Consider the following 26,394-nt stretch of genomic DNA (forward strand, 5'->3'; position numbering starts at 1 on the left):
TCCACTCACGATAAAGTCTCTCAGCAAATTAGAAATAGAATTCTCTCATCCTGACAGGCAGCTACAAAAGCCCAAGTCAACATCACACACTGCATTGAAGGACTGACTCGGAGTCAGGAAGGAGGGACAAGATTTCCTCTCAACCTTTTCATTCAGCCTTGTACTGGAAATTCTGCAAGTGCGAAAAGCAGGAAACTTCATAAAAGGCATAGAGATAAAAGAGAGAAAGAAAGCTTTTTATTCACAAGAAACAGAACTGCTATCCTACCTTGATTCTCTGTTACTATGACAAACCATAGACCAACCTAAAATAACTTTGGGAAGGAAAGATTTTATTTTAGCTTACCGGTTATGGTCTGTCATCCAGGGAAGCCAAGGCAGGAACCTGAAGACACAAACTGAAGCACAGACCATGGTGGAGAAACATTACTTACTGGCTTGCTCCTTCTGACTTACTAAGTTAGCTTTCTTGTATGGTCCAGGCCCATCTGTCTATAGTTGGTACCATCCACAGCAGGCTGGACATCAAATATCCACTAAGACAATGCCCCACAGACAAGCTCACAGACCAAGCTGGTGGAGGCAAGTCTTCAGTTGAAGTTCCTTCTTCCCAGGTGTGTCAAACTGATGATGAGACCATGGTTAGATAGTGCAAATGTGAAAATACTTTTTTCAGAAGCAGTTGATATTATAGACTATATTTCATTTCAGGATTCAATTGTTCATTAATATTTGGTCATAGTAGAAATACAGTTATAGGGCTGGCAAGGTGGCTCAACATGTCAAGATACTTGCTGCTAAACTTGTTGATATGGGTTCCATTCCAGGTAACAACATGGTGAAAGAGAGAGCTGGCTCCTATGACCTCTATGTGTGTTCTATGGTGCTGATGTGTTCACATAAGCATGCACACACAATTAATTAATTAATTAACTAAAGGGTAATATGTTTAAATAAATAAGGAGTTGGAAAGATGAATCAGCAGTTAAGAGCATGTACTACTCTTGCAGAGGACCCAGGTTTAGTTCCCATCACCTATGCCAGGCATCTCACAAGTACCTGGAACTCCAGCACCAGAGAATTCAACATTCTCTTCTGGATTCTGTAGGCAACCGCAGTCACGGGCATATATCCACATCATATATATAATTTTAAAAAGTAAATAAATCTTAAATAAAGAAGCACAATTATATTGACCAAATACTCAGCAACAAAACAAACCTCAGCAGATACAAAAAAGCAGGAATAACCCCCTGGATCATCATGGTTTAAAGTTAGAATTTACCAACAACACTACTCTCAGAAAGGCTATAAACTCTAGGAAATTGAACAGTGCTCAATTGAATCACCCCTGGGTCAAGGAAGAAATAAAGAGAGAAACTAAAGACTTCCTAGAATTCAACAAAAATGAAGGCACAATGTACCCAAACCTATGAGACACTATGAAAGCAGTGCTAAGAGGAAAGTTCATAGCACTAAGTGCTCACATAAAGAAAGTGAGAAATCTCACACTAGTGACTTAACAGCACACCTGAAAGCTCTAGATAAAAAAGAAACAGACTCACCCAAGAGGTGTAGAAGACAGGAAATAATCAAATTGAGGGCTGAAATCAATAAACTGGAAACAAAGAAAACAATACAAGAATCAATGAAACAAAGAGCTGGTTCTTAGGGAAAATCAACAAGATAGACAAATCTTTATCCAAACTAATCAAAAGGCAGAGAGGGAACATGCAAATTAACAAATAACATGCCAATAACAACAGACACCGAGGAAATTAGAGAGTCATTGGGTCATACTTCAAAAACCTGTGTGCCACAAAATTGGAAAATGTAAAAGAAATGGACAATTTTCTGGATAGGTACTACATACTGAAACTAAATCAAGACTAGGTGAACAATTTAAATAGACCTATAGCCTGCAAGAAAAGAGAAGCAGTCATCAAAAGTCTCCCAACTAATAAAAGCCCAGGGTTGGATGGTTTCAATGCAGAATTCTACCAGAACTTCAAAGAGCTAATACCTATACTCCTCAAAGTGTTCCACATAAGAGAAACAGAAGGAACACTACCAAGCTCTTTTTATGACGTTATAGTTATCCTGATACTAAAACCACATAAAAACTCAACCAAGAAAGAGAATTACAGACTGACATCCCTCAATAATATTGATGCAAAAATACTCAATAAAATACTGGCAAACCAAATCCAAGAACACATTAAAAAAATCATTCACCATAATCAAGTTGACTTTATCCCAGAGATGCCAATGTATGAAAATCTGCCAATGTAATCCACCATATAAATAAACTGAAAGAAAAAAATATGATCATCTCATTAGTTGCTGAAAAGCATTGGACAAAATCCAACACCTTTTCAGGATAAAGGTTTTGGAGAGATCAGGGACACAAGGAACATGTCTAAACATAATAAAAACAATATACAGCAAGTTGACAGTCAACATCAAATTAAATGGAGAGAAACTCAAAGCCATTCCACTGAAATCGGGAAAAAGACAAGGCTGTACACTCTCTCCATATCTATTCAACATAGTTCTTGAAGATCTAGCTAAAACAATAAGACAACAAAAGGAGATCAAGAGAATACAAATTGGAAAGAAAGAAGTCAAATGTGATAGTATACATAAGTGACCCCAAAAACTCTACCAGGAAACTTCTACAGCTGATGAATACCTTCAGTAATGTGGCAGGATACAAGATAAGCTAAAAAAAAAATCAGTAATCCTACTGTATACAAATGATAAAGAAGCTGAGAAAGAAATCAGAGAAACATAGCCCTTCACAATAGCCACAAATAACAAAATATCTTGGGGTAATACTAACCAAAGAAGTGATAGACCTGTTCAACAAGAACTTTAAGTCTTTGAAGAAAAAAATTGAAGAAGATACCAGAAAATGGAAAGATCTCCCTTGCTCTTAAATAGATAAGATCAACATAATAAAAAAATAAAAATGGCAATTCTACCAAAAGCAATCTATAGATTCAATGCAATCCACATCAAAATCCCAACACAATTCTTCACAGACCTTGAGAGAACGATACTCAGCTTCATATGGAAAAACAAAAAACCCAAGATAGCCAAAACAATCCTGTACAAAAAAGGAACTTCCAAAGGCATCACCATCCCTGACATCAAGCTCTATGATAGAGCTACAGTAACGAAAATAGCTTGGTATTGGCATAAAAATAGATAGATTGACCAATGGAATCAAATTGAAGACCCGGAAAATAATTCACACACCTATGAACACCTGCTTTTTTAAATTTATTTATTTATTATACATACAGCATTTTCAGTACTCAGGCTTGAAGAGGGCACCAGACGTCATTACAGATGGTTGTGAGCCACCATGTGGTTGCAGGGAATTGAACTCAGGACCTTTGGAAGAGCAGTCAGTGCTCTTAACCTCTGAGCCATCTCTCCAGCTCCCTGAACACCTGCTTTTTGACAAAGAAGCTAAAATTATACAGTCGAGAAAAAAAAAGCATCTTCAACAAATGGTGCTGGCATACTGGATGTCAACATGAAGAAGAATGAAAATAGATCTATATCTATCCCTATGCACAAAACTCAAGTCCAAATGGATTAAAGACCTCAATATAAATCCAACCACACTGACCCTAATAGAAAAGAAAGTGGGAAGTAGCCTTAAATATTTGAAAACAGGAGATCACTTTCTAAGTATAAGACCAGTAGCACAGACACTGAGAGCAACAATAAATAAATGGGACCTCCTGGAACTGAGAAGCTTCCGTAAAGCAAAAGACACAGTCGATAAGACAAAAAGGCAATCTACTGAATGGGAAAAGATATTCACCAACCCCACATCAGACAGAGGACTGCTCTCCAAAATACATAAAGAACTCAAGAAATTAGACATCAAAATTCCAAATAATCTGATTTAAAATGGGATACAGATCTAAACAGAGAATTCTCAACAAAAGAATCTCAAATGGCTGAAAGACACTTAAAGAATGTTCAACATCCTTAGCCATCAGGGAAATACAAATCAAAATAACTCTGAGATACCATATTACACCAGTCAGAATGGCCAAGATCAAAAACATCAATGATAGCTTATACTGGAGAGGATGCAGTGTAAAGAGAACACTCCTCCATTGTTGGTGGAAATGCAAACTTGTACAACCACCCTGGAAATCAGTATGGCAGTTTCTCAGAAATTGGGAATCCACCTATCTCAGAACTCAACAATACCACTCTTGGGCATATAGCCAAAAGATGCTCAATCATACTACAAGAACATTTGTTCAGCTATGTTCATGGAAGCATTATTTGTAATAGTCAGAGCCTGAAAACAACCTAGATGTCCCACAACCAAAGAATGGATAAAGAAAATGTGGTACATTTATACAATGGACTACTACTCAGCAGAAAAAAAAAGATGACATTTTGAAATTTGCATGCAAATGGATGAAACTAGAAAAAAAAAACATTCTGAGTGAGGTAACCCAGACCCAGAAAGATGAACCTGGTATGTACTCACTCACAGGTGGATACCAGTTTTTAAAAAAAAAAAAAAAAAAAGATAATGAGCCCACGATCCCAGAAAAGCTAAGTAACAAAGTGAACCCTTAAAAAAAAAAAAAAAAAAGAGAGATCCCCTAGGAAGGGGAAATAGACAAAATTTCCTGACAAAACTGGGAGCATGGGGGTGGGGTAAGAAGGGAGGGCAGAAGGGTAGAAGGAGGGGTGAGAGGAAGCGGGAAGGAGAACTTGAGGATAGTCAAGATGGGAGAAGGACAAAGACAAAGAGCAAGGAAAGATATATCTTGATTGAGGGGTCATTATGGGGCTAGCGAGAAACTTGGCACTAGAGAAATTCCCAGAAATCCACAAGGATGACCCCTGCTAAGGCCCTAAGCATTAGTGGAGAGGGTACCCGAACTGGCCTTGCCTTCTAGTCATATTGATGACTATCTTAAATGTCATCATAGAACCTTCATCCAGCAACTAATGGAAACAGAGGCGGAGACCCACAGCAGAGCTCTGGTCTGAGCTCCCAAAGTCTAGTCGAAGAGTGGGAGGACTGAGACTATGAACAAAGAGGTCAAGAACATAATGGGAACACCTACTGAAACAGCTTACCTGAGCTAGTGGGAGCTCACCAACTCCAGCCAGACAGGGAAGGAACCAGCACAGGACCAAACTAGCCCCTCTGAATGTGGGTGACAGTTGTATGGCTGGGGCAGACTGCGAGGCCACTGACAGTGACACCAGGATTTATCCCTACTGCTTGTGCTGGCTTTTTTGGAACCCATTCTCTTTGGATGGATACCTTGCTCAGCATGGACATTGTAGTGAGGAACTGTGGGCAGGCCTGCTTTTCGTCCCACCTGGCTCCCGCACAGCTAGCTTAGCCCCAGAAATAACAACACACAAATTGTATTCATTTAAACACTGCCTGGCCCATTATCTCTAGAGAGTTAGTTACTGGCTAACTCTCACATCTTGATTAACCCATTTCTAATCATCTGTGTAGCACCACGAGGTCGTGGCTTACCAGGAGAGATTCAGCATGTCTGACCTGGCGAGTGGTTCCATGGCGTCTGCCTCATTGCCCTCTTCCCAGCATTCTGTTCTGTTTACTCTGCCTACCTAATTTTCTGTCCTATCAGAGGGCCAAGGCAGTCTCTTTATTAACCAATGAAAATAACACATAACAGAAGGCCCACCTACATCAGAACATAGTAGGGAGGATCTTGGTCCTTCCTCAAAGCAATGTGCCTTATCCTCTCTGAGGAGTGGATGGGGGTGGGGGGGGGTGGGAAGATGGAAGGAATGGGAGGAGTGGGAACTAGGATTGGTATATAAAATGGAAAAAGATAGTTTGTTTTCTTTTTTAAAAAAAAAATTTAAAAAATTAAATTAAAAAAGAATACAATTATAGATTGACCTATCATGTGGCCGTCATAATATCACTCTTACATCTAGCAATTTATGTAAACCCTTTTAAATATTATGTTTAATGTATACTTTGGAAACTACCAAACATTGCTGAGAGAACCTGTAGGACTGAGCTGGGGAGATATACCATGTTCTTGGACCAGAACACTAAGCATGCCTAGTCAACTGGTTTCCTCAGGGAGACAAGCAGGTTTAACACCATTCCAGAGTCACTACATGCTTTTCTGCCAGAAATTGACAAACATGCTCTAAAATTTATACAGGAATTGAAAAGGTCAAAAGTAGCCAAAATGATTTGAGAAAGGCCTTATTCAAGTTCATGCTTCCTGTAAAGCTTCAGCAGTGAGAAAACTGTGGTAGCAGGGGAAAGGCAGACGGAAAGAGGGAGCGGAATGGGGAGCCAGAGACAGACTTACAGCAAAGACAGCATTGACTTAAGGAAAGATGCACCAAAGACAGTCCTTCCTAGAGGTGCTAGCACAATGGTTGTAGGTAAGACACAAGCAGAAAACCCTCAACCCAACCTCACACTTCATACAAAGTAAACTCAAATCAGCCATAGGCCTACAGACAAAAGCTAAAATCATTTCTAGAAGAAGCCAGGAGAAATTCTTGTGATCCTGGGTGAAGCAGTATGGGTGCATCTCAAACGTGTTCAGAAATAAGAAATAGCCAGACGTGAAATGCAATCTCTGATCACCCCACTTAAAGCTACAGAGTTTCTACTTTTTACCTCCAGCACCTATCTGGGCCAGGAGAAGCCTGTGTGGATGGTGCCGAGGACTCTGTCTGCTAGAAGGGAAGGTGCAGTATCTTCCATGTGTCTGTGGGGCCTCGGTGTCTACGTATATCAAGATTTATCTTGACCCACACATAGGGGCTGAATAGCTGGCTCAGTGGTTAAGAGCTCATACTTCCAGAGGACCTGAGTTAGCTCCCCAGTACCAATATCCAGCCACTCACCACAACCTGTAACTCCAGCTCCAGGGGAAACCATACCCTCTTCTGCCCTCTGCCTAAGTACCATACACATGAGCATAAACAAACACACACACATTTTTTAATTATAATATTTTTAAATGCAAACTATAGGCGAGCACTTTCATTTATGTAAGCTTTATACCTCAACACAGCTGAGTTCCTGAATCAAATATCAAGAACAGTTTGGCTTGGGTTTCAATTTGATTCCTCAAAGAGGGCTGATGTTCCCATCCTTCATTTGCTTGCAGAAAAGAGACTAGTTTCTGATTGGCCATTGTCAGATGTCAGCTTGTGCGGAATACAAGCACGGGGCCATCTGGTGGCCAGCTGCCAGAAGCAACTTCACAATGATGGAGATGTGACAGGAAATGACTTCGCTTCAGATTTAAACCACTTTTGCTAACTAATTTGGACATAAAAGCCACTTTGCTAAATGCCCTTTGCAGGGAAAGCAGCTGGGGCCGCAGGGAGAACGTGGGTCCTGGGTCCTCCCCCTCCCCTTCCTCCTCCGAGGGGCCTCTCTGCCTGTGGAACTCCTCCTGAGCCTTACGGTTCTCTTGCAATGGCCAGCTCTCAAGGATCATACACCCCTGTTGGGGACTGCAGACCACCAGGCCCTGAATTTTCTATAAACAACTCATTTTCCTCTGCTCTGAGAAGCCTGCAGCTGCTCTGAGCACAGACCCTGACGGCAGGGGAATGATTTCTGGTGAGGCTGGCAGCTGAAAGATCCCGAGAGCTGGGGCGTGGCCAGAACCCTATATAAAATGCCCTGAACACAATAAATGGGGCATTCTTGGGGAATTCAAGGATGACCCATGTCTCTGTCGCTCTGTCTGTGTGTGTGTTGATCTCCAGGCCCTTGCCCGGCCCGCGAACTGTCCCGTGGTGCAGGTCTTACGCTACAAGCCCAGTACTGTAGTATGCATAGTACAGGCGCTACAGGACGGTAGTACACACCCCTTCTCTTGGTCTCTGCTGAGGCGCAATCTCTTCAAGTCCTTTGTCCCTGTAGCCAGCCCGTTCCAGTCCCAGACCAGGTGACGCTCTTGGGTTAGTGTTGCACATTGGTTCTTCAAGCTCTTCCTATTGACTTCTTGTTCATAAAACCAGCAGTATGACCCAGGGCCGTGCCCCGGTGCCCATCCACGTCCACTGAGCCAAAAAGCCAAGCCCCTCCCAACACACCCCATCTATCCTGGTTACATTTCTATTGCTGTAATAAACACCATACCCAGAAGCAGCCTGGGGAGGAAAGGGTTTCTCCCACCTTACAGCACTCAGGTTACAAATCCATCACTGAGGAAAATCAGGGCAGGAACTCAAGACAAGAACCCAGAGTCAGGAACTAAAACAGAGGCCGTAGAGGAGGGCTTCCTAGCTCACCACAGCTTGTTCAGCCTTTTTACTTATACCATCCAAAAGCTACCCGCTCAGGGGTGGCACCACCCACAGTGAGTTGGAGCATCCCACTTCAATCAAGAAAAAAAAAAAACCCGCAGACTTTGCTTACAGGCCAATCTGATGGAAGAGGCGTTTTCTCATTTGAGGTTCCCTCTTCCCAGGGGCCTGTGCTGTGTCAAGCTGACAAGAAAACTAACCTGCACCCCATCCCCATACCTGCCCTGTATACCAGCATATCAGGGTCACAATTTACATTCCCTGAGCTCAGTCCTAAGCTTCTCTTTTCCGCATCCACCTTGTGATTCAAACTTAATCCCGGGTCCTTTCTATTCCATAGGCCTGTCATATTTACCCATGAAACCGGTCCTTCCTCCTCCCCACCAAGAAGAAGCTTGCGTGCATGGTGCTCAAGCAGCCCTCAGAAGATAAGCGTATCAACAGAGCAATTGTACACTGCCACCATGTCCCAGAGACCACCCACATCATCTTGTAACTTACCCTTGAGTGTCTGTTAATTCCCAAGAGACACTAGAGTTGAGGCTTATGACTGCTACCTGCAGGGTCACTGCAGGGACTGGCTCAGTGGGGCAGGGTGCTTCCCACTAAGCCTGATGAGCTGCGTTCAATTCCTGGGACTAACACAGAAGGAGGAAGAAACTGACCTCTATGGGTTGCCCTCTGACCTCCACAGGCATGTTCTGTCACACGCTCACACCCCTAGAGAAATAAGTCTAACAAAACCAGAACGGTTTTTAAGATTCACGGGAGAATCATAAAGGCCAGAGTCTCCTCCATGAAGAATGTTTTAGAAACGGCCATGTTCACTTGCTCTTTTGGTGCTTGAAGGGTGGCCATGAGCAGAAGAGCAGCCTCCAGGCAGTTGCCTCCTGTGATGTGGGGTCACAGGTGTGGCATGCAGCCTGTGGCTTGGGCCCTGCATTAAGGCTTTCAGCCTTGTCCACGGCCATACAGCAGGTGGGGAGGGGGAAGTACACCAGGAGATTAAGGAGAGCTGGGAATGGACTAGGATAGAACTCAGGTTCATGTCACATCATTGTCCTGGCAGTGAGAGCCCCTGCCATATGAGTGGTTGGGCAGAGGCTCTGCTTCTCCATTGCGTGTGGACAGTTGCAATGCCCACTATGGCAGGAAGGCTCCTGACCTGTGTTCTCTGGCATCATTCCGCCATTCTGTTCAGCACGGCGTGCTGGCTCGTTTTATGTCAACTTGACACAAGCTAGAGTTATTGGAGAGCAGGGAGCCTCAACTGAGAACTTGTCTCTATAAGGTTGGACTGTAGGCAAGACTGTAAGGCATTTTCTTAATTAGTTGATTGATGGGGGTGGGCTCAGCGCATTGTGGGTGGAGCCATTCCTAGGCTGCTAAACCTGGGTTAGATCAGAAAGCAGGCTGAGCAAGCCATGGGGAGCAAACCAGTAAGCAACACCCCTCCACGTTCTCTGCGTCAGCTCCTGCCTCCAGGTCGCTGCTCTATTTGAGTTCCTGTTCTGACTTCCTTCAATGATGAAAAGTGACGTGGAAGTGTAAGCCAAATAAACCCTTTCCACCCCAAGATGGGTTTTTTTGGTCATGGTTTTTTATCACAACAATCATAACCCTAACTAAGACACAGGGGAACTGATGTCACTGACCAAATCACCCCAGGCTATCTGGGTCAAGTCAGTACAGGGACTTGAAGACCCAGAAGAGGAAAGAGGAAATAGATAAAACAGAAATTTAAGGAGAACGCACAGAAGTGCCTCATGGCAGGCACAGACAGAGAAAAGGCATAGTCGCCAGCATTCAGTGGGCTTGCAAGAGCATCACGAATTCCAGGTGGCCAGCGGCCCTAGCCAGCCCCTTCGTTTCAGCTGAGGTGACCCTGGACATAGACTCCTCCCTTGCTACTAGCCTCTGCTCTCCAGAAATGCAAACAGTCAGAGTGTATTGTTCCAGCTGCAGATGCTGTGGTGACCTGTTGTGGCAGGGTCGGGACACGGATGCCCTTGCTCTTAGACTCTTCCATTTTTGGTATCCCGCTAGGTTGGAAGACACAGTGCAGTGGTTGGCACCGGCTAGGCAGAGTTGAAAGCAAAGCTCTTCTGGAAGGGCTGAGATTGGCACGTGGTTTAGGCACGCTGGAGTGTGTGCCTAAGCAGTTGCCCAGACAGGGAACAAACACAGCTCCTTGGCCAGCTCCACTGCCACCAGGAGCAGATGGTGTCATTGATCAAGAGGCCAGCATGGTGGTACAGAGGCAGGAACTGTACCTGCCTCATCCGGCATCCTACACTGCTTCTATCCAACACAACCTGCAGAAATCAGTCACTAGTGCCTGCCTCTCTCTCTCTCTCTCTCTCTCTCTCTCTCTCTCTCTCTCTCTCTCTTTCTCTCTCTCTCTCTCTTTCCTTGTCTCAACAACTGTTAGATAACAGGCATGGGGCAGAGTCCAGATCCATTCTCTGCACTCTGACTATGAATCCATATAGATCTAATGGCAGTGATACTGAGGGTCATTTATTCTGTGGCTTGGTAGCCTTGCTATGTCAGCCTCTGGGGACGTAGTGAAGCAGATGAAATATTAAGTATGCAGGTAGCTAACTCCAAGTCAGTCAGGTAAAGGAAAGAAAGCCTCCAGGACCCTGGATGTCCTGCCCCCAGACGAGGACACCCATTCAAACTGTCCTTGTTTTCCAAGATACTTCTCCCTGATTTTCTAAGTGCATGCTTGTGGTGAGGTGTTTGCACACTGTGAAGCTGTATTGCTGTGATTGGTGTAATAAAAAAACTGAATGGCCAATAGCTAGGCAAGAGAAATAGAAGAGACTTCCAGGCAAGAGAGAACACTGGAAACAAGGTGGAGTCTGGTAAAGGTAACCAAGCCATGCTATAAAAATAAAGTAGATTAAAAGATATGGGTCAATTTAAGTTATAAGAACTAATTAGGACAAGCTTAAGCTAAGGCCAAGCTTTCATAATTAATAATAAGTCTCCATGTCATTTTTTTTTGTGAGCTGGCTGCCCAATAAAAAATCCATCTACACCTGCTGTCATAGGGAGCCTTCAGTGTGTATGTAAAGTCAGGGCTAAGCCCAAATCTAGTGTTGACTCCAGCCTTCCAGAATAGTAGGCTGACTTGTGTTCACAAACTGTGCCTCTGAATCTACTTTTCTACATAGCATGGGTTTGACTCAATCACTGTCTCTTCCCTCTAACCATGTCTCCTTTCTCAAAAAAAAAAATGTCTTGCTTCCCAACAGGGTCCTAGGAAGTCCTTGGAGTCTTCTTGGTGAGCTCCCTGCTGCCCCATCTGCAGCGAACCCATCCCTATACAACAGCCCCCAAACCTAAGGTACAAAGTCTTAGAGAGACTCTCCCCTTTAAGGAACACTGGCCAATGCTAAAGGTAGGGTGGGCTCTGCCTGAGGTCACCTTGGGGTGCAGCAGAAGTAAGCATGTCACTCAAAGAAAGAGGTGGTCACCACAGTCCAGCACAAAGATCCCTGCCTGAGTTAACCCCTGGAGTCTGATGCCAGTCGCATGTCTGCCAGAAACTGTGCCTATGGCGCTCCTGTCCTTCTGAGTGGGCTCACTTGGGACTAGCCCCTTCTCAGGAGGATACCGTGGGACATTTTGCCTTGAGCACGGCTGTGTGTTATCCAGGCTCCGTTCTCCCAGGAAAGCACACATTCGTACACAGCACACTGGTTCTCCACATTTGATTCCCACTCGTCTAAAATGACCTGCAACCAAACGAAATCATGTACCCTTGTGGTGTTGGAGGCAGCTACAAATACCCACAGACCTTGTTACCGGAACCCTGCCTGCAGCCAGTGCGCAGAGGAAATGCTCCTAAAAGCAATTGGCGCACCAATAGCACCTGTCTGGGGGAACGGGGTCACCCAGTGGCACAAAGTATGTTTTTCTGAAGACTGTGTCTTCGCACGCTTCGTCTGCAGAGCCTGGGACCCTCAAAGCTGGCAAAAGTTGTTTCCCTTGTTCTCGGCTTTGTCCCTTGACTTTTCCCAAAGCCTTGTCAGCACACATGAATCTCCTGTACCCATGTCCTCCCAGCTTCCTGGATACCAACAGCTGTGCTATTTGCCATCCTCCCTTCCAGGACCTGCCTAGTCCTCCCGCTAACCCTTCCTTTTCTCCTCTCCACTCTTGAGAAGCAAGTTCTGCCCAGCCGTGTCCCATAGGTATAAGATTGGTCCCATCAGGTGCCCCTGAGGACCAAAGGAAACAGCATAAGCACTGGTACTTAGTGTCGAGACACTCACCACGTGCCCTGATGACCGCTGGCCTCATTGCTTCAAGCCCAGCCAGCCCTCATCTGGGATGACCACAGCTCCTACTAACCTCCCCACCCTTCCTCTGCAACTGCCTGCCTTCCAAAGGCTCCCTTCTCCCTCTCCAAACTCTGTGTTCCGTATTCCCCCACCACCACCACCAAGCTGTCACTCAGAAGGCCCCAAGGCAGCCTCTGCCTCTCCCAGCTAGGCTCTCCCCCATGCTCTGAAACCCAAATCCTAAAGCCAGCGCCTCTGCTCTCCCACTGACTCAGGCTGAAAAGTGAGGCTAGTCCTGGGTAGCCACGGAGAGATAGTTAAACGACTCCCCAAAACCCAGCTGGAGCTGAAGCCAAGGCATTTATTTACACAGACTGTACTCTTGGAGAATTTTTACAACTAACCCAAGCCTCAGATGTCCTGTTAATTTTCAAAGCTCTTCTGTTTATATTTTGGAAGCAGGCTGGCTCGGGGAACAGACTCTCGCTCCAGAGCAAGGAAGGTGGTACAAATGGGGAGGGCGGGGAGGTACTAGAAAAAGAAACATGATCATCAAAGAAGAGATTTGCTGACACTTTAAATGCAGAACAAAGCAGTCGGGGGGGAAAGTAGTTTATGTAGAGTAAGTAGTTCACATCAACCTCGTATTTATACGGCCCCAAAACATGCTGGAGCCCAAGTGGAACAAGCAGAGCCTTCCCTTGCTCCCCAGCTCTGAGGGCTGGCCATATTCCCCACATAAACAGCAAGAAGAGACAAGGTGTTATGATAATGAGAGAGTTTTCCACAGCCTCTGATTCCCCAGGCCCCTCTGCCTTCCTTTCCTCCAGTATCAGTGGCAGCCCAGAGCAGAACAAGCAAAGAAGGACTCGGCCTCAAATAAATGTGCCCTGTGACTAATAGCCTGCGGCCTCAGGGGCAATCAGCTTCCGATTAACTGAACAGAAGACCTCAATTAGCAGATGTGTTTCCCACTCGGTAGGTTACAGGACCTGACATCATCGAGGTTGCAGAGTGGGTGGACAAGAGCTAGATGGTGGGATTGGAGAGATGACTCAGTAGTTCAGAGCACTGGCTGCTCTTCCAGAGGACACAGGTTCGATTCCCAGCATGTACACCATGGCTCACAACTGCCTGTAACTCCAGTTCCAGAAGATCTGATGCCCTCTTTTGGTCTTCTGGAACACTGTTTGCATATAATTCACAGGCATATATGCAGATAAAATAATCTGTATGAAATAATAAAATAGTAGTTTTTAATTTTGATGTTGATAAAAAGGGACCCAGATAGTGAGAGGATGGACAGGAACTGAAGATCAACCCTAGGGATGTCCTCAGTATGTTCCCTGACACAGAAGCTTGAACAAACAAGTTTGCTGCTGAGTGGCACCCACCAGGGAAGAGGCAGCTGTGCTGATCTTCCTGCCTACTCCTTGCCCTCAACTGGTGTCCAAACCACCAATTCCTGGGAACTTTCTTAGCTTTCTCTAAGGGCAAGGCCACCCAAGCCCTGGGGGCCTGGAGTGGGCCCTAGTGTATTTCATTCAAACTTCAGGAAGAATAGAGCTGGAGAGAAGTCGAGAGCTTGCTCATTCTCAATGGTTCAGAATTGCAAGGGCAGAGAGAGATTAGTGCAGGGGTGTTCCACAAGAGCCATCAGACAACAGGAGTTACCCCGGAAAGACAGCTTGGTTTTAGAAGGCACTGAGTCATAATTTTATCAGACTTACCTGCAGCCACCATGATAGCACACAGGGACAGAGACAAGACATCCCAGGGCCAGAGTCTGCAAAACTTGACAGCTGGACCCTGTATCCATCCTAGAGAACTTTTAAGAAGGGAGCTCATCACTGTCCAGGCCTCTCAGACATGCTCTAGATCCTTCCCTGAAACACAGATGTGGCAACATATGGCATCAACATGCGAACTTAGCTCCTAGAGCCCCGGTCCTGGCCATGCTGCTGATATCTAGCAAAGAATCTACCTGTATGGAGATGCATCCAGCTCCAAGGCAGACAGTAGGCCCAGTCACAATGTGGCTGCCACTATACTCACAGTAGAAGGTGGCCACCATCGGGGCCTAGGTCTCCAGTGCATTTGATGAGGCCAGGCCTACAGAAGGGCTCTGACTGGGAGTCCCCAAGCAAGGCTTGAAGTAGCCCGATAGTGGGAGGCCAGGGAGGTAAAACCCAGGCAGAGCCAGAGACTGGACAAGGAAGCAAAAGACTGTGCTCACGGTGAGTGGTTCACAGCACAGTGAAAGGCTCTATCAGAAGCCACATATAGAAGTGCTTGGCACATCTTGGCACATGGTTGTCAGCTGGACAGAGGGAAAGATCTTCCTGGAGGACTAGGTGGGCCCAGTGCCACTGCTGAGCGGCAGATGGATGGTCCAATTAGGGGAGAGTGAGGACAAAGGTAGGAGACAAGCAGCTCTGATCTCAGTGTGGCACATAGAAAATTGATAAAGGGGATTCTGGCCCCATCCTCCAGCACAGCACAGCCTGTTGGCCTATGTGGGCTTCCAATATGATCAGAGAAGGCTGTGACCCTGGCTACCGGTGCTTGATGTCTTAATCTCTGTTGTAGCAGGTGGCCAGCATGGTGAATGGCTCTGTCCTTGGTTTGCTCCGTAAACCTGTTGCCCTAGAAGAGAAGGTTGAGCTTCCCCTGTATTCCCCCACCCTGCCCTCCGCCCTCCCCAAGGACAAAGGAGATACGGTCTTCTGGCACCAGGCATGTCTTCTGTCATCCATGCTTCCAACCTAGCAGTAAGATATGGTTGTGGATCCCCAGGAAACGCGCTCTCAGAGAAGACAGTTCCCTGGGGATGTTGACTCAAGAATAAGAGATTACAACCCTAGGGAGAGCTGACTCCCAGGGAGAAGAGCGCAGGGTTCCTGCAGAAGCAATGAACACCGCACACTTTAGGACTGCTGCCCTTCCCATGCTGTCTCAAGCACTTGACAATGAACAAGTTCTTGTAAGATTCCAAGGGAAATCAGGGCCTCCAAAATCCCCAGATTTGCTTCAGTCTGCCAAACATCCAGATGATTTAAAAACTAGATTTAATTTGGGCTTCGTGGCATACCTCTATAATCCCTGCACTCCAAAGGCGAAGAGGTTTTGAATTCAAGACTCACTCTCAGCAAACAAGAAACAAGTTTAACTTAGGGAAACAAAGAGCCATGGCGTGCCTGTGTGTTAGAGCCCTGGAGCGTTACTGGTTGCTTCTATGTATAGAAGGTACAGAAAATCTGTTACTTGTTCAGAGATTCTTTTCACTGCTCTAACAGTTTCTGGAAACTTCCTTCAAGACCCATTGTCTTAGTTTAACTGTCAATTTGTCACATTCTAGAACTATCTGAGAAGGGAGACTCAATTGAGTGATTATCCATATTAGTTGGCTTGTGTCATGTCTTGGCGGGGCGGGGGGGATTGTCTTGATTGTTAATTCATATAAGAGGGATCAGTCCATTGTGGATGGTACCAATCCCTAGGCAGGCAATTCTGGGCTGTATAAGAGAGCTAGCTAATGGTGGACCTGGGAGCAAGTCCACAAGCAATAAAATCACAAAGGAATTTATGCTTCAAGTTCCTGCTTGACTTCTGCCATGACTTCCCTCAGTGATGGGCTGTAACTTGTAAGATGAAATAAAACCTTTCCTCCCTAAGTTGCTTTTGATGAGAGTATTTTAGCATGGCAACAGAACAAAACTCTAACGGCCCTGCAGAGGGATACAGGGACCAGACAAACAGGAAGCCATGATCTGTCTATCCCCAGGAGGAGACAGACACTCCAGAGTCCAGAGGTATCATCCTGACCAAGGTGGCAGGGTGGAACAAAAAGAGGCACCACACAGTCCTTGCATAGAGCTCTCTGAACCGTCCTTAAAGAGTCTATGGTGTCCTCATGGAAAGACTTGTCACGATGGCAATGGAAGGAGGGCTCCCTTAGAGGACAGAAAGGAGAAGGGAGCCACACAGAGTTGGGGTTGCTTGGGATGGACCTCTAATGTGAGTGGGAAGGTTGGTGGGTTGGCTTCTGACATCCCAGTAGGGCCCAGCCACAATGTCAAGTATCAGGCCCCTGGAACTGGATCACGGTGGCAGGAGAAGGTTCAACTCTGAGGCAAGCCTGGCATGTCCCACCTCAGGCCCAGAGCTGTGCGCCTCTCCCAAGCTGCTGAAATGGGGAAGTCAGCTTTCTCGTTCTAAGGCACTCCTTCAAAGTCCTGCTCCTGCCCTACTTCAAGATGGAAGCTACTTGTCTTGAAGCTTGCTTACAAGCTTGGATGGTCAGTACCTATTTCAGTTAGGGTTTCTATTGCTGTGAAGAGACACTAGGACCACGGCAACTCTTATAAAGGAAAACATTTCATCAGGGGCTGCCTTACAGTTCAGAGGTTTGGTCCATTGTCATTATGGCAGAGGCATGGTGGCATGCATGCAGACACGGTGTTGAGAGGTAGCTGAGAGTTCTACATCTGGACCAGCAAGCAGCCGGGAAAGAGAGCCACACTGGGCCTAACTTGAGCATCTGAAATCTCAAAGCCTAGTGACACACTTCCTCCAACAAGGCCACGCCTCCTAATAATGTCATTCCCTGTGAGCCTATGGGGATCATTTTCATTCAAACTGCCACAGTATCTTTCTAGAGAGAGAATTCAGCAAGGGGTATGAGGTGCAGGGCTCCTAACCCTAGGATCACCTCTGTCGGGTGACTCAAATGTGTCTGCCTTCGGGTTCTCAGAGAGACTGGGGTGGGAAGATCAGAGATCCAGAGTAAGTGTCATGGGCTCCTTTTCCTCTGGTTGCTGCTGTTTTGAGTTTGGATGAGAAAAAGCCTAAGTTCACTCCCAAACCGATTTTCAACATCTTGATGAAACCAATAAAAAAAATGCATTTGAACTTTGGATATAATAATAAAAAGGTTTGTCTGGGTGATCTTTGAAAATGTTTGACTCCCCTGGGGACAGGTCTGTTCATACAGCCCTGGGAACTTCTTCCCCAGTCAGCCCATGTGATCAGCCTCAGCAAGACAGTCCTTCCCATTCCCCTACCCGAGACCTCTGTCTCTCCCTCCGGGCCAGGGCACATTAATGACCAAAGCTTTCATGCCAGCCTCGTTCTTCGTTCTTCTAAAACTAAATATCTGAATTTTTAAAAAGGCTCTGAGGAAGGACATAGTCAAGCCTTGTCATCACTCCCCTCCACTACACACACACACACACACACACACACACACACACACACACACACACCGAGCCTCACAACAGCTTCTGGAGCTCAGATACTGCACAGGTGACTCCTGTCCATCTCTTGATTCACCTTCCACCCAGATACTCTCCCCACCTCCTCACTGCCACCCTTCTGAGGGGGGCTATCTGCCTAGACTGAGCTCCCATCTCAGCCCTGCTCAGCACTGGCCACTGAGAAAGTCAGCCTGATCATGAGACTTGTGTTAGCCCTGGGTCTTATTATCACAGCCTTCAAGAGCGGGGATGTCCGAGAGTAATTTGCTTTAGAGATTTCTGTCCCAACAAGGAGAATGAAATTACCTTCCTAGTGGGCAGTATTAGATTGGCATCAGACAAACAGAAAACACCACTGGCCTCTAAATGAATGCTTTCAACCCACAGCTGCCTTTCTGGCTGGACCTAAATAAATAACAAGGGCATTAACAGGAAGCACAGCTACTTGCCTTAAAGAATAGAATCTCAAACTCTATAAAACTGCCGATGCTGTTTCCGTCTTTGACAAGAGAAGAAGTTTAAACCAAATTGTATTTTCAATATGTTAATTAAACCAATAAACAGTAACTATATTTGAGTTTCCTGATCTAATAATAAAAAAGATGTGTTTGGCTGACTGCTGAAAGTGCTTGATGGAATATTTTATATGCCGTATTTGCATAATGAATAAATGCAAGACTAACATTTTGGGTTTTCGCGAATTGCTTGGATGGATGGAAGATTCCGCGCAGGGGCAAGCACACTCCCCTGCAATTAACTTCCGTTGTTTAGAAAACCAAAGCCGTAAAAGTTCATTTAATCAAACTTCCTTCCATGTGCCTCCTTTAAAATTACACTCAGACATCCATCTACTGAGAGTCTCATTCCAACTGTACACATCAACTGACTTCTATAGGAAAATCATACATTGAGAAGACAATTATCCCAGATGAATCTGAAACTCACAGAAACATATCAGAGGCCGTTAGTTTGATTAACGAGCCTTACTTTTGATAAATCTGCCACTTGGAAACTTGGGCTGGCTCATGCTCCACGGGGCTGTAAACCAGTTGGAAATGAAGAGCACCAACCACACACAGCCGTCCTTCGTCATGTCTTCTGAGATTCGGGCTAATCACATTTAAACACTGCATGCCATCAGACTCACTTTACTCTCTAGAACTGTGCAGGGATGGGTGCTTCAGACAGCAGCAAGGTTTCCTCTCTTCCAGTTAAGGAAGGCTGGTTCCCAGGTGGCCCTAATCAGGAAGGTGCAGCCTGCTGACTGGCTGAACCCTCCCCATCCACACATAACAAAAAGACATGTCTGACAAATTTATTGGGGAATGTGATTTTTAACTGGGCAAAGATGTGTACATTTGTTTATGCTGCGGAATATCACTTTAACTGTGTAAAAGCATGTCAGTTTTGTTTATGATGCATTTGTTTAACAATGTAAGGATGTGTTGCATCTGTTTCACCTTGCCTGCCTAAGGCATCTGATTGGTCTAAGAAGAAAATTGAGCGGCCAATAGATAGGCAGGAGAGGGGCTTCTGGGTAGAGAGAATAAGTAGGAGAAACCTAGGCTCAAGAAGAGGAGGAATGCGGAATCCAAACACTGCAGTGAGCATGTAACTATTATTCCTCCAGTGAATGAATGGTAAAATACTGTAATATTACAGAAGTTATCAAAAGTAAACATGATTTGAGAAAAGACAGACTTCAATAAATCATTTTTTCTAAAGAAGAAGAAGAAGAGGAGGAGGAGGAGGAGGAAGAGGAGGAAGAGGTAGAGGAAGAGGAGGAGGAATGAGAGAAGGAGAGAACAAGGGACATGCTCAGGGCAAGAAGCCAGGCAGATGCCAGACAGACAGACATAGAGAAGCAATGAAATTAAGATATATAAAAGAAAGGTAATAAGCCCTGGGGCAAAAGGTAAATAAAGAGAAATCAGTTAATTTAAGTTAAAAGAGCTAGCCAGAAATGTGCCTAATCTAATGATACTAATAATAAGTCTCCATGTCATTACTTGGGAGCTGGTTGGTGGCCCAAAAGAAAAAGTCTGGTACACAGATCTGTTCACATAACCCTGGACTCTGCTTCCCAGGTTCCTGTGCTCTCTCTGCCTCCTCACAGTGCCATGCTGGGACTCCCAGAAGTCAGCTTTCTGACCAAGCTGGCTATGCTGCTCTTGGTGGCACGTTACCCAAAACACTATGTTTTCCAGACTTCAATGGGAACTAGACGCACTTCTCAAAGGGAGACTTAAACAATATTTTAAGGAGAAAGTAGAGGCAAGCCACTGTATGGGGACATGGGCTGCTAAAAGCTCTAGTATCTACTGACAGCAAACTGTCCAACCCCAAGCTCTACTGTGCTTCTGTCCTTCAACTGTCACCTCACAGCCACTTCCTCAAGTGTTCCAGGCCCTACATAGGTGTCAGGGGATCAGCTGTGACCCACTTAAGTTCATTAGTCCTGGGGCTCTGTACTCAGAATGGAGCTGCATCTGAGGACAGGTCTGTAATGAACAGGTTTGTATCCAGTTTCATCATGTGTGGCCCTGATCTGGGTGACTCCTGTCCTTATGACATGAGGGAATCAGGACACAGTCACACCTAGACAAACAGATGAGTATACCGAGAGAAGACCTTCTGCAAATCACAGGGAGAGATTTCACTGGACACCCACCCCACCAGAACCATGGTCGTGGACATCCACCTCCAGAACAGTGAGCGAAGGAGCTGGCATTGTTCAAGTCACCTGATTAGCCATGGCAGTCCAGCACCCTAATACACCAAGTCACACTCAGCTCCCTGTAACCTTCAGTCATAGAGAACACAGTTCTCTTTGCCAGGATCTTGGAGCCATTCCTTCACTCCCCCATAAGGTCCATGACAAGCTGCTTTTCCTGTATATCGAGGAAGATCGGTGAGTGATAGGGGATGGGTGGAGGTGGTCAGGAATGTCCAGATAGAGAGCTTATTCCAGATGGGCAAGAAGGAGGCTGGGTTAGAGGTAGACACAGCAGTATGGACACATGCTTGGTCTGTTGCTGAGCTAGACAGGTCTCAAGAGGATAGATGGGCAGTATCAGCTTGATGATTCTAAAGTCAGAAAAAGTAAAAGATGAGCATGAAGTATGAAGTACCTTAAAGTATCAAGGAGTAACACTGCTCCAAAAAAAAAAAAGAAAAGAAAAGAAAAGGGCAAAACAGAGGACAGAGGAAGCCACCTGAAAACTCTTCCAACTGCTAGCACTGGAAGGACTGGAGTGGCCCAGGACCCCAGATGACAACCCAAAATATAAACTAAATATGCAACAGCCATTATTGTGATACTGATTAGTGTAGTAGGAGGGAGCGGACCAGGTCCCACTGCCCAGCTAGCTCAGTCGGTAAACCATGAGACTCTTAATCTCAGGGTCGTGGGTTCAGGCCACACATTGGGAGCCAGATAAATTGTGAAACAATCCCACACCAGTTTGGATTCAAAGGGTTATTTATTTGAGGGGGAAAAACTTACAGAACACTGCCCTACATGACAGCCAGGAAAGGAGTCTAGTCGCTGGAACAAGAGGGCTACCACTGCTTTTTAAAGAGAAAGAGACCAGCCCCAGTGGGCTGGTATCTCAATGGCTATTGGCTGAAGGAGCAGAAGGAGCTCCCGCAGCACCTCCCCCTTTTGTTTAAGTAAGAGAGTTCTACGTCTACTATGAAATTATGCACAATAAGAACACACATAGATAGAAGAACCTCCTACACCAGATGAGTGCATGAATAAATAAATAATAGAAAAGGAAATAGGATTTATTTTAAATCATTCAATGTTGCAAGTGACAACTTCATCTCTCCTCATTGAATGAAGCTGAACTCAGCCACTTGCTCCTGGGCAGAAAGGAAAGAGTCCTGAGCCAGGCTGCCTGGCCAAGACATCCTAAACAAGCCTGCCGAACCACACTGGTGAGTCAGGTCCCCAGACCAGGTGTGGTACTAACACTTCCCTCTGTGACCTTCTTCTGAAAGTTCATCGTGGCATCAGCACAAGAAGCTGAGCAAGATTCTGCAAGCCCATGACCCGTAATGAGAGGCCAGTGAAATCAAGGAAAACAACTCTAAAAAGCAGAATCTAAGAAATCATGATGCTGCCGAGGAGACCAAGGAGACGGAGCAACGTCACATCCTGGGTTGAGTCCTGTTGGAGCATCTGGTGATGTGCAGATAAAGTCTGGAGTGCAGACAGCAATGCACATGGACTAACAGAGAGGTGGGTGCAAACATGGGGGAACCAAGCGAGGAGGACCCAGAGACCCCCCGTACCATCTTTGCAACTTTTCTCTAAGCACAAAACTGCTCTTTAGTAGGAAAGTAAAAAAACGACAACTCTCAGAGGCCTTGGGTGGTCTCCACAGGCCTTGTTGAGATCTGCTACTTTCTCGAAGGACTGCTGAGACAGATGCCAACTCCCATTCCACCCTCCGTGCCCTCTGTCCTCCATGCCCTCCGCCCTCCCTGTCCTCCACCCCCTGTACCCTCCCTCCACCCTCCATGTCCTCCCACCCTCTGTGCCCTCCACTCCCTCCACCCTCCATGCCCTCCACCCTCCCTGTCCTACACCCTCTGCACCCTCCCTCCACACTCCATGTCCTCCCACCCTCTGTGCCCTCCACTCCCTCCACCCTCCATGCCCTCTGTGCCCTCCACCTGCACACAGTGCTCAGTGAGAACCACTGCTTAACTCACCTTTCACTAAACAGTCAAGTGGGAGGGCTGGCTGAGCTTTAATTCAGATTGTGTCAGCCTCTGCGAGTGCTGGGCTCTGATGGCACATGGTGGTCCCCATCTTCTGGATCCTTGTAAGCAGCAGCCAAGGAGCTGGTCCCCAGGGAGACTGAGCAGCTCCTCATGATGCCTCTGTGTGTTGTTTAAGTACAATGAGAACATGGTGATTTTGCAATCGCATGGGGTGTAAGACCCAGGGGATAGGTAGAGCCGGAACAAGATGGAGACAGCTACATAACGGGAGTCTGGTGTAGCTTTAGAGACATAAAAGGTAAAAAGCGCACCTTAACTATTGACAAAATATGTGACTTGAAGCAAGTCGCTCACTGAGCACCAGTGTCCTTGGCTGTGAAGTAAGGACATGGGCTCTGAGGAAACAGGCAGACGGCTCCACTTAGAAACCGGCCAGGAAAAAAATCTTCTTGAACCAGAGAATTCCTAGTTGTTATATTTGTGACCCTTTTATTACTAAAATAAAATAGATGCTAGAGGCCAACCATGCCTGCAAAACTCTCCAGACACTTGTGCTATGGTGTGTCGGTCGCTTTCCTCACCAGTGTGGCACAATGCCTAACAAAACCACTTAAGGAAGGGAGGGTTTATTTTGGCTCACAGTTTGAGGGTGTGGCCCAGCATGGCCGAGAGAGCATGGCAGCTGCCATGTAAGCAGTGATCGTATCGTACTGAGTGAGGAAGCAGAGAGATGAACGCCAGCACACAACTTACTTTCTCCTTTATTCAGTTTGTGACTTCAGAGCACAGAATAATGCCACCCACATTCACATTTAGGATGGATCGTCCCTCTTCAGTCAAACCTACTTAGAAAATACCTCATAGGCATGCCCAGAGATTTATCTCCTCTGTCATTCTGTTTCTTATGGAGGTATTTTCTCAGTTGAGGGTCCCTCCTTTCAGATGACAAGTGTGTGTCGAATTGAATAAAACCAGCTAGCACAACTTCAGAGCTAAAGTCAGCAGAGGACACTGCACCACCAGACGGGGTCCTTGTGCTGTGCTGGAGCCCCGAACTCTTCACCCACTTCCTTCGACTTTTCTCTGGTTTCCAACTCCTGACAAGAATTTTAACACATGTTATAGTCAGACAAAATAAATTTTTCCAGAATTTACTATGCCCACATTTACCCCCACTAACCCATATGAATTTCCATTTTGTAAGTTAGCACAGTTGGATGTTTATTCAGCTTAATAACCTCAAACATGTCTCACTCATTAGTATATACATAGATATATATTCTCTCTCTCTCTCTCTCTCTCTCTCTCTCTCTCACACACACACACACACACACACACACACACTGAGCATCTCAAGGTGGTCAAAGCTAAACAGCAGACAGCACCTAAGTCTATGGCTTGGCTGGGCTCTGTGCTCGCGGCTGCGCTTGTGGTTAAGAATGCCCGCCCAACCTCCTGACCTTTAACCCTGCCAGTACGTTATAGGCATGAACTCAGCACAACATCTGCATTTACATTTCTGTATCTGTGATGATTCATGAAATAAAAGGAAGCCATTACCCTCTTCTGAGGCAGGAATATATTCTGTGGGTATCGTGACCTTGGTTCAGAGGGTGGTGTTTCAGTGGAGAATGTGCCATGCTAATGACTATCTTCCCCACTGACCAGGGCAGGTTCTTGGATGGACACACACACACACACAGACACACAAAACACCCCTAGTGTCCTACTGTGTGTTCAGGCTGGCCAGGCCAGAGTCACTGAAAATGTCCTATTCTTAAAAAGATATGCCTCCTAGTGGTGAGTCTGCAGCAGAGCCATGATTCTGTGGAGAGGTGATAGCAGGATACTTTCTATGCTCTGAACAAATGTCTCCCTGGTTACACATTGCCAGAGAGCGAAGTCTTTCTGCCTGAAGATCCATGCTTGCTTCAGAAAGTTCTCTATGGAGATGGATGATGGGCCCCATCCGGCTCTGAGAGAAGAAATACCTCTTAAATCATGCCTTCTTCTTGTCTGGCCCTGTCTCCCATTTGAAAGATGGGCTCCCGGAAGCTCGTAACTCTCCTCCTTTCCCATGATGCCCACTGATGTTCTTGTACCCAGAAACTCTCCCTCTCACCACAGCCAGCTTTGTGCCCACAGGCACAGAATCCACACCCAAGGTTGGTATCATGTACAGAAATCTCAACCGAGAGCAAGTGACCTTGCCTCCAGGTCATGGGTCAGTAGCAGCCATATGTGTTTCAGAAAGACCCCTCCCCTTCCTGTCTGTGACTTCTTTCATTTACGAGAGCCCATTCTATACTACATGCTAAGTATTACCATGGTGGTACTTTCTTCCTCTCCCAGACACTTCATAAGGGGTGGACCCTTAAGAAGCCCCAAGGCTGCCCTGAGGGCTATTTCAAGTGTGTAACCTCACTTGTGAAACTGGAGCCCATTATCCCCAACACTGCCCAGTGATGTGACCTTGAGCAGGACACTGTGCTCTCTGAGACTCAACATCCTCACCTGTACCAAAAAAGTCAGTGTGCCAAGCCAGGAGCCAGTCTTACAGGCTGTCCATAAGGCTTCGCAGACATAAACTTGGAAAATGGTCCACCCATGAAGAGGAATAGTGTTCATTTTTCAAAGGGGAGAGAATTCTGACACATGCTACGACATGGACAGACCTCAAGGGCATCATGCTAAATGAAACAGTACAAAGACAAAAGGCAAATGTTTTATGATTCCGTTAGGTTGAGGTCCCTAGAGTTGTCAAATCACAGAGAGAAAGTAGTAAGGCGGGTGCCGTGGGCTGGGGAGGGAGGGGGGATCAGCATTTTGTGGGGACAGTTTCAGAGTGTGAAGATGAAACACTCTGGATAGGCAGTAATGACGGCTGCACAGCTACGTGGACTTACATTTAGAAGTAGCCAAGTTGTATGTTTCATGCTACAGGCGTTTTACACAATAAGGGAAGAAGACAGATGAGAAGTACAGGAACGTAGAAGAGAGAGGAGGCAGAATGGGGTACTGGGTAGTAAAACTGAGGTCCCGGGAAGCGAGGATCAGGAAGTCCTAGAGCTGACAGTGAACCACAGACCTGCAAAGATGAATGTCAGGTACGACTTCATGTGGAGAGATCTGCTTCTCTCTTCCACAGCCCACATCAGCAGCCAGTGAGGGCTCCAGCAGAGCCCTGAGCCCCAGCCTGGGCTGCTCCTCCTACCGTGAGAAGCATCTACTGAGAAAGGGTCCACGAGAGCTCCCAGCACCAGCAGCAGCAGCACCACCCACACGAACACTCCAGTGACATGGGTTCCAGAGAGCAGCACCTACCCATCAGCTTTCTGCCACTGGGGCAAACGGCCTGATAAATACTTATTTATTTGATATGTGTTCTGTGTATTTATGTCAGTTCACAGTTCAGAGATTTTGGTCTGGAAACATGCAGTTCTCCATGATTCTGTTCCTTCTACGCCCACAGTGAGGCAAAACATGCTGGAAGGAGGGTTTGGGAGAGGAGAACTGCTCACTTCAAGATGTCCAGGAAATGGGGAAAGAGACCGTAGAGGAGGGGTGTAGGGAGGCCAGGGTTCCTATATCTTCTCAGGGCACACCTCCGGTGACCTTTCTCCAGCGATATCATCACTAGCTGGTGATAAGCCTTAACACATGAGCTTTGGGTTCAATTTATAATGCAAATTTCAGATTCAATCTATAATTTAAACACTGTAGACTGTTGCTAGAGTTTTTAAAACTGTAAAAATTGGGAGCTAATAACAACCCTCACTGCC

General features: G+C 46.0%; 1 long non-coding RNA gene across 1 annotated transcript; it reads left to right on the top strand.

The window, feature by feature from the left end:
- Positions 1–21,666: 21,666 nt before the first annotated feature.
- On the top strand, positions 21,667–25,990 carry LOC146893500 (uncharacterized). Its single transcript, XR_015003124.2, has 2 exons — positions 21,667–22,124; positions 25,761–25,990. It is a non-coding gene; the product is annotated as an uncharacterized LOC146893500 (long non-coding RNA).
- Positions 25,991–26,394: the final 404 nt, after the last annotated feature.

Source organism: Myodes glareolus, chromosome 7, assembly GCF_982192425.1.
Source record: "Myodes glareolus chromosome 7, mMyoGla1.1, whole genome shotgun sequence".
NCBI lineage: Eukaryota > Metazoa > Chordata > Mammalia > Rodentia > Cricetidae > Myodes > Myodes glareolus.